Raw genomic sequence first — 11,117 nt, 5'->3', positions numbered from 1 at the left:
GGGGGAAGGGGCAGGGGGAAAGCATGCAAACTACCACAAAAAGAAGAGCAAAGCTAAAATGTCCTAACAGCACTGAAATATCTTCTATCACAGGAGCTCACAAATTTTCATGCAGAGAAACAGAAACTAATTTCCCCTTTTTCATGGCAAAAAAATATAACTAGTTTTGTTGTGATGATATAAACAGAAGTGGATCCCTTTTTCAGAAGGGTTTTTATTAATATACTGTGAAGTACATAGCAAGCTAATTATAAGGAATTGAACATTTGGCTTTACAGCTATATATTTAGATGCATTCTGCTCTGTTTCTATTTTAAATATCTAAATTTTTTTTATCTCATGAGATAAAGAAACTAACAATGTTTCCAAAATGTATATCCACCATCTAAACATCACGAGGCTGCTTGGTCAGTAACAAGTTACCGTTGAAAGTGAAGTCTTATTGCTGCTCACCTTTCAGCTATGGAAGAGTCCAAATCCCTAATCTCCTCTGATAAAGCAAGGGGTTTGGACCCAAGTGAGTTCAGGTGGCAAACTCTATCTTGACAATACAGACAGTGTCACCTGATCAATGAATTTTAAGTAACAATTAAAAAGGCAACGTCTTTGATAGAAAGACCAAAAGAGTCACCGTAAATGAAGTGGAAGTCCCATGTTCCATACTGATTTAGACCAACACAGGGTCTGCTTCAGGTCACTGTTTCAAAAAATGCAATTTATTGGTTAAATGGAAACTTAAGAGGAAAAAATTTACGTCTTTCCTGTTTTTCAAAAAGGAATCAGACTCAAAAACTTTTCTTACCCTACCTACCCAAGAACCTCTTAACAACTTGGGCCTTTCTGTGACCTGCTGAAGCCTATCTATTTTTTTGCACCTTATCAATTCTATACAATTTAGTTGTCCAAAACAGTGAGCCTGTACTCCTCAGACTGCCACCTCAATCTCTGTTCAAGTGTTAGATGGGAAAAAGTTGATTAGTGAGAGTCAGGGCTGTCCCCTCTTCTTGGGAAGGCCACTCTTGTCAAAATATTTAATGATATTTGCAAAACTCCATAAATCAGAGTGAGTGTCCTAGACTTCAGGGAGAATTAACAAATATTTAACTGAATAAGCAATTAATAAAATGGGTGAAAAAAACTTCAGTATTTCTCATGGAACAAAGTAACATGCAATTCACTTGGGAAGAACAGAAAACGGGGACAGATTATTGTATATTTTTATAATGTCATCACTAAATATTTGGAAGATGTTCAAAAAGAATTTATCATGATTTACATACTAGAAAGCACATTCATGCTGAGGCCTTGGTATGATGATGGACTATTTTCAGCAGTAGTCCTGGCTAGTGGTCTCCTAGTACTGCACCTCTGTACTGCAACACGGAAGCCCTTGTAAACTGCCACTGGAAAAAGGAATGTGGAACAAGCTTTCCCTCTGAGTATTCGAGATCTTCAAAATACAGCAAAAAGACTTTTGGCAACATATAAAAAAGCCTCAACAAGAAAGTTAAGACAAAGCCTACCACACAATAAAAACAAGCTGCTTCAAGTGTGGGAAATGTAGGGGGTTGAATACAGAATCTCTGGAGAAACAAAAAAAATGTAGATGATATACAAACACTCCTTTTCAGATCACAGTACTACAAACAGCAATAGGAGGAAGGAAATGCACTGCTATGTCAGCTCCACTAGATACCCCACCATGCTGACACCCTCAGGCCTTGCAGGGAAAGAGTCTCTCTGCCAAATGGCTTCTCCAGACCTCAGCCAAGGTATTCAGACTTAAGACAAGGGAGATTTCTGCCTTGGGGTACTGCACAGCTACAGGTTGAAAAGAAGAAGAAAAAACCCAAACAAACCAAACCAAACCACACCACCAAAAGAAAGCACCAGAGACCATGGAGTTTATCTGGCACTGTGCAGTTACCTAGCTAAAAAGCTCAGCCTTCACTATCACACAAATCCTACGCCCATGCAAAGGAGCACTAAGTGGTTTTAATTTAATACTGGCAATTGGAGCTGTGGGCTCCTGCAGGTCTAAGATCTGGCCTTAGTGAGCATACTTCAAACAAACAGGAGACAAGGTTGCCATCATCTTGGAGGCATAGGTAAGAATTTCTGTTTCACACCTGGTTTTTTAACACACCAGTTTCTTGGCAATTTTACATATATGCTAAATAAAGTTAGGTACTGAACTCTGCTAGTCTCCAACCTCCAACAGCTCTTCAGTTACCCTTTCAGCAGAGTCTCTGAAACCAGAAGTAGAGTCGCTTGGCTCTTTTTCAGGTGTTTAGATAATTTTATTTTTGATAGTTAGGGTTTGCAAATAAGAGATTTAAGATTTCTCCAGCATTTGTGTTACCCTGTATGAAGTATTTTTTTTCCTCCTGGTTTTAGGTCTTCTATTAACGTAACACATATTTCACTACTGCATTCACTCAGACATGAAAGAAAAAGTACTTATTAATGCACCAGAATAATTGCTGGTATTTTGATAGACTTGTAAAAGCTTGTTAGTGACTATATTTCAAGCCAAAAAGCAGCACAAGTATTTGAGATATTGATAATGTGTAAGGCCTAAGTCCACAATGTTCTCCTAGGCAAAAACACTGACCTATGCTTTGTCTTTTAAAGATAATATGCAAAGTTACACAACTGCACAGAATAAAGAAAATAAACATTTTAAAAGACCACACATTTTGGGCTAACATATTTTAATTAAGGCAGACAAAATGATCAATTAAATAAATGTAATTATTAATATCAAAAAACCTAAGTGAAGTTACACCCAATGTTTATATTGGGGGATTTCTCCTGTTAAGCAAAGCAAGAGATTACAAATTTTTCCCTCTTTTGGGAAAGTAAGAGATTGAAGTATGAGAAGAAATAGAAGGGGCAGGATAGAATACAAATTAGAACATATTTCTTCCACTGAAATTGATTCTGTTAATGATTAACTCAACTCACACAGGTTATTCAAGTGGAATATTTGTACTAGTAACAGTGTCAAAACAATTCCCAAATCAAAGTCGTCTCTTTTTGTTTTCAACTGGTGTTTTTTGCTCCATGTATCATAACATTATCAACATTCAAATTAAAATTTTACTTTTTTCCCAGTTGCTGCACATCTATCTGCAAAGATTAGGTATTTAAACGATGAAATGTTAATTCTTCTCTCAGCAGCCCTTTAGTAATTTAATTTTCTACCGTGTTGGTCTGAGTCTTGAGTAAGGCACTGCTCAAACTGAACTGAGGCAGCTGACATTTTCTGAATGTCAAAACAAGGTAGAATTTTAGATGTTGTGAGAAAACAATTCGGGATCAAGGCTTAACATTTTGTAGAGAATTTTTTTTAAGGATAACCCCCGATTTTTCTACCTATTCCCTCAATTACAAGTTTCATTGGAGGTAGCAAGATCTGTATTAAATTGTTTACCTATATTTGCTACTGCTTTCACTCTGCAAGTAAAATATGCATATTTATCATCTGGGTTGCATACAACTTGTGGGTGTTAGTTTCTCAACCCTAAATGCAGCTTGACAACAAATGTGGAGAAAAAAAGGTTGAAAGGTTACCAAAAAATTACTGGTCTTAAAATGCACCAACATCAAATGGCTCATTTTTTCATTTCAAGGAGTTAACATTACAAAAAAAAAAAAAGAGCTAGAGCAGAACAAACCTTTAGCAAACAAAGTCAAGACTTCACAAGATTTCTATGAGTTATGCGAAACCACATGAGATATAAGAATCTGGTTGCAAATACTGATCCTGCTTTCTATGCTGAATGATATCTTGAAAAAAAGGGCAAGCTTAACATAAGCATGCTGGGGCAGAAATCAACTTGGGCTACAAGTTGATTCAATTCTGAACTGGTTTCTGATGGAGATGCCTGCTTAAGTTGTCTCCAACAGAAGGCACCACTTTTGACACCATGGAACCCTCTAAAAAGCCTAATTAATATTTGTTTACACTTTCAGTAGTCCACTGAAATTAAAAAAATCCCCCAAATATTCCTGAATTACTGGTTATTCCGTTGAATAACTGTGCTAATATAACTTCCCATCAGTCGGGCCCCTGCCATCAGGGAAGCTCAGACCGGGACCCTGAGCAAAGGCGTTCCACCAGCTGCCATGGGACATTTCTTTCCTGTGGCTCTGCAATACAGAACAAGGGTTGCATCTCCATTCAACAAATACCTGCAGACTTGCAAACACTCACAATTTTTACAGGCCCCACGCTGCCAAATCATCTTTTTGTTTTCCAATGGAGATCTTCGATGGTGGTAACTTTTACCAATCTGTTTTCCTAGTGCTTCTTTTACAAGCAGCTGTGGCTGAAACATTCCTTCCACTCTCCTCCCTCGCCCCCACTTCCTAAAGGAAATTCCATGGGATCACCTCTCCTCTGGCCCCACACTGCAACAAAACTCTCATCTCCTGGGAGAGACGGAGCTTGTGCAATCACTGTGTCCCTGCATCTGTAACCACAATGCAGACACAGAGTTCCACAGTGCATTTGTACTCAAGATTGCTTATTTTTTAAGAGGGTGTGCTGAGGGGAACTGCTGATTACTGTTAGGCTAAATGAAATACAGAGTTCAAAAAACTTCAGTCTTTGCTTAATCACAAAAGGGAAAGAGAAAATTAAAACTATATTTATTTTAAATTCAAGACATCTCAAGAGTGTCTGCATCCAGAAGATAGGACTCTAGAAAACAACTTTTTTTATTTTTTTCTCAATTACAATTTCTGAACAAATACATATGACTCCCTAAAGACATTCTACAAGAAAGCATTACTGTAAAAAAAAAAAAAAAAAAAGAAAAAAGTACCCTGGAACTCCTCAGAGAGGATTTCAGCATTGATTTAATATGATCATGAATGTAAAGCTGTCTAAATTTTATTTTTGTCTAATTAAAGAGCAAATATTGAGGGGAAGATATAAAGTCTTCCTTCACATCATGCCAGGCTACATGCTTCATAACATGACTGATGAAAGCAGTTGCTAAAAAATAAAGGGAATTACTATTTAAACAAAACATCATATCTCCAGGCCAATTGCAACTCCCATGGCATACAGGACAAATGCCTCGCCACTGACTGTGGAAGTCAAGCCCTAACAAAAAGGATCATTTCAGTCTTTTTATCAGGCCTACATCTCTCCAGTGCATCTGGCAAAAGGGACATACAAAACTCAATACTATTTCTTCTCAGATGTAGAAATGGGATACTTCATTTTGACAGCAACCTCTTAAAAGATCATCAGCTAAGACAGAAGCTAGCAGAGCCAGTTTACATACCGTACTGGCATGCAACTCCTCCTCTGGCAGTTTGTCTAGCTGAGAAACTGGGTGCATCAACTGGGCAGAACACAAGTGAGATTATCTAAATCCCGGTCCCAAGGTTACTGTGGGTGTTTCTCTGCAGCACTGCAGTGTGTTCCACACCAACATGTGCCTGCACAGCCAATGCAGCACAGTTATTACATCTAGGGAACGTACCTTCACCATTCTTGGTGTTATGTTTGCTCTGAAGAGCAAAAACAGATGACAAAGTGCAGTTAAGGGAAATCTACTGCAGACTATACCAAACTCAAACCATGCCACAGTCCTTGAAGAAGGAATAAAGAAAAAGATGATGCCGATACCGCACAACATAAAGCTGAACATTACAAATCACACACCAATCAATTGCTAAAGAATCTACTTCCTCTTACAACCAAATGAAATTCTGTAAACCTGGTGTTATTTATTCAGAGATGTATGCAATAATACTATTTTAAAATATGCATACAAAAAACTCTAAAAGAAATAATTTGTAGAGGACTTCTTTCCACCCTAAAAAAAAGTGAGAACAGTAGATAGGCTTCTGCTCCAATATAATCAGTATTAATACTGATCTCAAAGGGAACAGTTTCAGAGACACTGATGTATCACACTTAATTATATGACATGAAATCTTGTTCCAGATAATTATGAATGCAGTATTTCTGGCAAACCATGAAATAAAAATGCAAGAAAAAAAAGGACAATAAAGAGGAATGAAGAGAAAAATTTTTTTTAAATTGGAGAAGTTCACTTTGAAATCTTCCATTCCACTTTCCTTTACCACACCATCTAAGGGGGTTGTATTCATGTGCTACAGACACGTCCTTAGACTCAACTAAACAGGAGTGACCTGCCCAGACCATTCTCCCAAAAAATTAAACACAAGAGACGGTCAGACTATTTCCTAAAATCCAGGCATGTCCTTTTTCTAATTAGATATGCTGATTAAAATTAGCAGATTTCTTGCTCTTAACTAAACACAGCAATGACAGCTCCCTGCTACAGTAAATGTCTGAGATCCAGTTCACCAATTCTCAGTCCTGAGTGTGTTTGAATGAGATGGGAAAAGGCAACACAAGGAGAGGTCACAATTACAGAGCAAGCCAAGAACACGGAAACATTAATATGCTAATGGCTGTCATATGACAATGAAAATAAGTGTTTTATTAAGAGTAGGAAATTGAAACAACTTTTGGGTGCTCTTGCCTCAAAGCAAGAACAGATTAGAGTATGCAACTATAAAACCCAGAAGTTCCCATACTGTGGAAAGCAAGCTGTATAGCAGGTCTGGCTCAAATGTTTCAAAACAACTATTAGCCTGCCATTTGTTTTAGCTATGCCTGTGTTCATGATGCTAAATATTTAGGAAGGAATCCTTAAAATACTCTCTCAACAAGATACATAGTTTCCCAACGCACATAAGCAAAGGCAGCCACTACAAAGTTCTGGTTTTGTATTCCAACCATCCTGCTGCAGAACAACGGTCTGTCGTGGTAATTACATCACTAACTTTGTTACCTTAAACCAGCTGCTTTCCTAATTGTAATCCCATTAAAAACCCTTATTATTACCATACAGCGATATAGGGAAGGCCTAAGTAAAACTGTCTAGACCAAAAAGATATTTCAAAAATACCATCTAGACTACGAACAGCTTGATACAAGAGGAAACAGCCTGGAAGGGAGCACACCAAAGGGTGGGCTGGCATGATGATTTACATTGAACTGAATGGGGAAGACCTGGGTTAAGCCTCAAAGGCTGAAATCTCACAATGGGACTAGGGTTCATCAGGAGGATGAAGGATGCATCATCCTCATTTAATAATGCAAGTGGCACAAAAGGTGGTCTCTGAAGAAATTTGGTGTTACAGATGCCGTTGCAGGCTAACAAATAAACCATAAGCAAGATAGTGGAAAGCACATGGCTTTGGAACCATGTGGAACCATCCATAGCAAAGCACAGTGCTTAGCGAGAGTCTGGAAAGCACCTAGAAAACATGTCAAAGCACGTTACAGACTCCTGGCCAGATCTCCTAAGACCCAATCGCCTAAGTCCCTAATCACATAAGTCTCAACAATTTCAGTGAATGACTGAATGGATTTAATCTTGCATCTTCAGATCCAGATATTAAATAAGCTACAAGAAATGACTGTTTAACAGGCACCAACTAAGAAAGCACAATTAAAGCCTAAATAATGTATTCATAAACCGAACAACAGCTAAAGGAGGCACATCAAGCAAGTATTGCTAGCCACGCCAGGGGAAGGGAGTACAATTAGGCATTTCTGAGGTTACCACTGCTCCAGCAACCCTGTAAAACCAGCTCTTCATGGCAGAGGTTTGCTCAGTACTATCTCATGCAATGGCACTACCTGGTTTGGGAAAAGAAACTGCACAGCAGTCATGCAACTTCTTGCAGAATTCCCCAAACCATGCTCATCAGCTCCTCACTCTAATTTCTCCCTTCCTCTGCTCATGTCCTTCTGTTTAGCTGATCGCTCTTGTCTAGCCTCCCACAGAAAAGATAGTACCTGTGGGTCATTGCATTGACTGCTTTGCCTACCTTTACATACCTGATGGAAAGCTCTTATGGCCAGGACTGATTCACGTAGCATCCCCCCGACACTGGGCTCTGGTTCTGGGTTAGCTGTTACAACATCCTTGTGACAAACATAATACCCACCTTATTCTTCTCCACACTTCTGCCTCTGGCACAACTGATATGAAGAAATTTGTTTTCCCAGTTCAGAACTGGAGTAGCAGGCTCAAGTTTGAATGAGCTATTCAGAAATGTGGCAGCTTCATTTCCCACACAAAAGCCAATAATACTGTCTGAAAATAGCTGTACTCCTAGGCGTTCACAACAATTATAGTATGCTCTTTTCATCATGGAAAAGAGGATGAAGCTTCACCTAATAGAAGACTAGAAAGAACTAAGCAGATGAACGTGGTGAGCAACTTTGTACAGATGCATATTGGCAAATTGCACTCTTGCCCTTAAAGTACTTTGCCACAAATCAGGTGAACATTTGCTAGCTGTGTTCATAAATACTGCACAGCTGTACTACAACACAAAAGCAAGCCCAACACTTCTATAATTTGATCCTCTAGTAATTCAAGAAAAATAATTAATCAAAATAAAAACATGGCCAAAATTAGCACTGCTAGCTGTCATGAACTAAAGCAAACATACTGACTAAAGCAAATAAAAGTCACTGTATAACCAGACCCCCCCACAAGAACTCTGTAGATTGCTCTACCTTGTATTCTGATTCTATTAAAAGCAGTATTTCTCTACAATAACTATCACTGTAAATAACTTTTCAGCATAGTGTATATGATACAAGTCCATGATGATCAGAGGGAAAAATCTGTGTAGATGGGATGTTTCTCACATTTGTAGTGACAATGAGGTTTTTCAACCATTATTTCCTCAACTCACAGGTGTTTCTCCTTTCATCTGACAACAGCCAAAAGATACAAAACAAAAGCCAGTGGCATTTTCCTGTACATCCACTGAAAACTGCTTAATGCCAGCTAGCAAGGTCATTCTACAATATGCAGAGCAGCCTTTTCATCCATTCTTAGCATCAAGCACTCTAGTGGACACCCTCTTAAGATGACAAGATCCACACTATATGGGGAAAAGGGGCTAAAATTACTCTAAAGCCTCCCAGTAAAATCTTAGGTATTTAGAAAGAGCTAATGAAAATATTTCAGAGATCTAGAGCAAACACCAGTTTCTTCATTGACTTCCATGGGTCCACAATTTTATTCTCCATTTGTTCTGTATTGTGTCAGCTTAAACAATGAACATGGTAGGTTCTCTTTCAAGAATATCATGCTCTCTATGTCCTAGAAGTTTAGGCAGATTTGTAGGAAGGAAACGTTTTGCATCTGAAACTTTCCATAGCCTACAAAAGTGGATTACTGAGCTTCTGTGAACAAGGCGACTACTGTCATTTCTATCTTACTGCAGCATCAAGTTAGTTGCTAAGGGGCGATGTTGGCAGAGAAGCCTAAGGCTCTTAATAGATTTTTGAAAGATGTTTCAAGTCTAAAATTTCTGGACACCTCAGTTCTTCAGCAGAAATGAAGAATTTTGAGACAGGTTCATCTCTCCTCTCAAGTAAGACATTTAGGAGAGAAGTATCTCCCAGGAAGAGACACCATGACCTTCCAAGCATGTAAATTCACATCAGACTTGATTTAATAACTTCATGGCTGCAGTTCTTGCCTTTTCTTTATTTGCAAAATTCCAACTACAGTTATATATTGAACAATCACAACAACAACTGGAATCTTTGGCTATCCAAGAGAAAAAAAGACCAGTTACAGCAAAGTATTGAACATATTCTTTCCAGGATATTCATGCATTGATGATATTAAGAGTGTGCAGATTAAAATGTCTTTAAAAAGAGATTAAGGAGCTATAGTAACCACTGTACAAATAGTAGTTACTGGGTGGCTCCAGTGCAAAATAACCTCACAACTCTGTCCTAACATGAGCATGGAGGCCAAGGTTTCTTCATCAGTTCAAAAGACAAAAATGGGAATGAAAAACCCACTTCCGTAAAACATGCATTTGCAACTAAAATTCAAGTGACAAGGGGTCATTATCACATGGGAAGCTGTAAAAATGTTTAATTTATCAATTAATCTTTTCACAGATTGATAATCTGTTCTCTTTTCCGTAAAACACATGGATTTCATTTGCTGTTGGAAAAATTAACAAATGGAAAATAGTTTTTCTTTTAAGACCTGAGAGCAAGTTATGTTTACTATGATACTAAGATGACCAATATGTGACAACTATCCTCAAAGTCCAAGTTCTGTTTAAAGAAAAAAAGAAAGAAAAATTCTTCTCTATAAATGAGGTACCAGATTTTTTGCAATTTTCAAAACCAAAGATGCCTCACATAAGCTGGGATCCAAGACTTACAGGTTTTCCTAGCTATTCTTCTAACTTGTGTCATGATCTTGGACGTGTATTTTTGTATCTTCTTAGTTACTTATCTGCTAAATTGGACACAAAAAGTACTTTGGGAATCTCAGACAGTAGCGTTATATACAAATCTTAATGATTCTCCATTCATTCAAGAGATATTTGGGTGTTTTCTTACAAGTAGTACTGAAAAATTAGCTAAGTACTTTTGATTTCAAAATAATCCAGAAAATGCACTATGCATTTTGGAAGTACTAAGGATTTTAAAAATTCAGTAGAACATTTAAGAAAGGCAATTTTGAACAGTCTATAAACAACATAATTGCACAGTCCCTTGATATCTGACCTACATTTGAAAGTAATTAAAACACATGTGTTGCTGTAAAAATTAAAAAACAAAACCAAAAACTCACATAAGCAAAAAAAAATCTCATGTTAACAACACTGCCTGAAAACCCTCTGCTAAGTCAGGTCTACCTGGAGCTCCAGACACTAGAGAGGATTCTTACGTGGATCAACTATTTCTAATCACAAATATAATTGTGTAGTAATGTACAGCCAACATAAATTAGTCTGAAACTAGGATAAGCATTCAAATGCACACTATAATTTACAGTGATGCATAACAATTACTTGAGGAGTCTGCATCAACAGATTATCTTAGCAGTGAACAGAGAAGACCCTCTGTTGCAGATTCTTAACAGCAAGTTTCACATTCAGGTGTTAATCTTCATTTAGCTGTGATTTCAACAGCATCGGGCAGCAGTATGGGTGATCATAGCTTTTACTAAAAGCAATGGGTTGTTTCTGTTCACCACTACATTTTAACTTTCTGTGCTTATCCA

At 37.7% G+C, this 11,117-nt stretch overlaps 1 protein-coding gene across 1 annotated transcript in view; it reads right to left on the bottom strand.

Annotated features, from left to right (window-relative positions):
* The window catches only part of RBMS1 (RNA binding motif single stranded interacting protein 1), a 91,825-nt gene that overhangs the window by 55,944 nt on the left and 24,764 nt on the right, over positions 1-11,117 (bottom strand). The window lies entirely within an intron of this gene.

Source organism: Athene cunicularia, assembly GCF_003259725.1.
Source record: "Athene cunicularia isolate RWA chromosome 7 unlocalized genomic scaffold, athCun1 chr7_part1, whole genome shotgun sequence".
Lineage (NCBI taxonomy): Eukaryota > Metazoa > Chordata > Aves > Strigiformes > Strigidae > Athene > Athene cunicularia.
The sequence above is the reverse complement of the archived record's forward strand: the minus strand, read 5'-3'. Positions and strand labels throughout refer to the sequence as shown.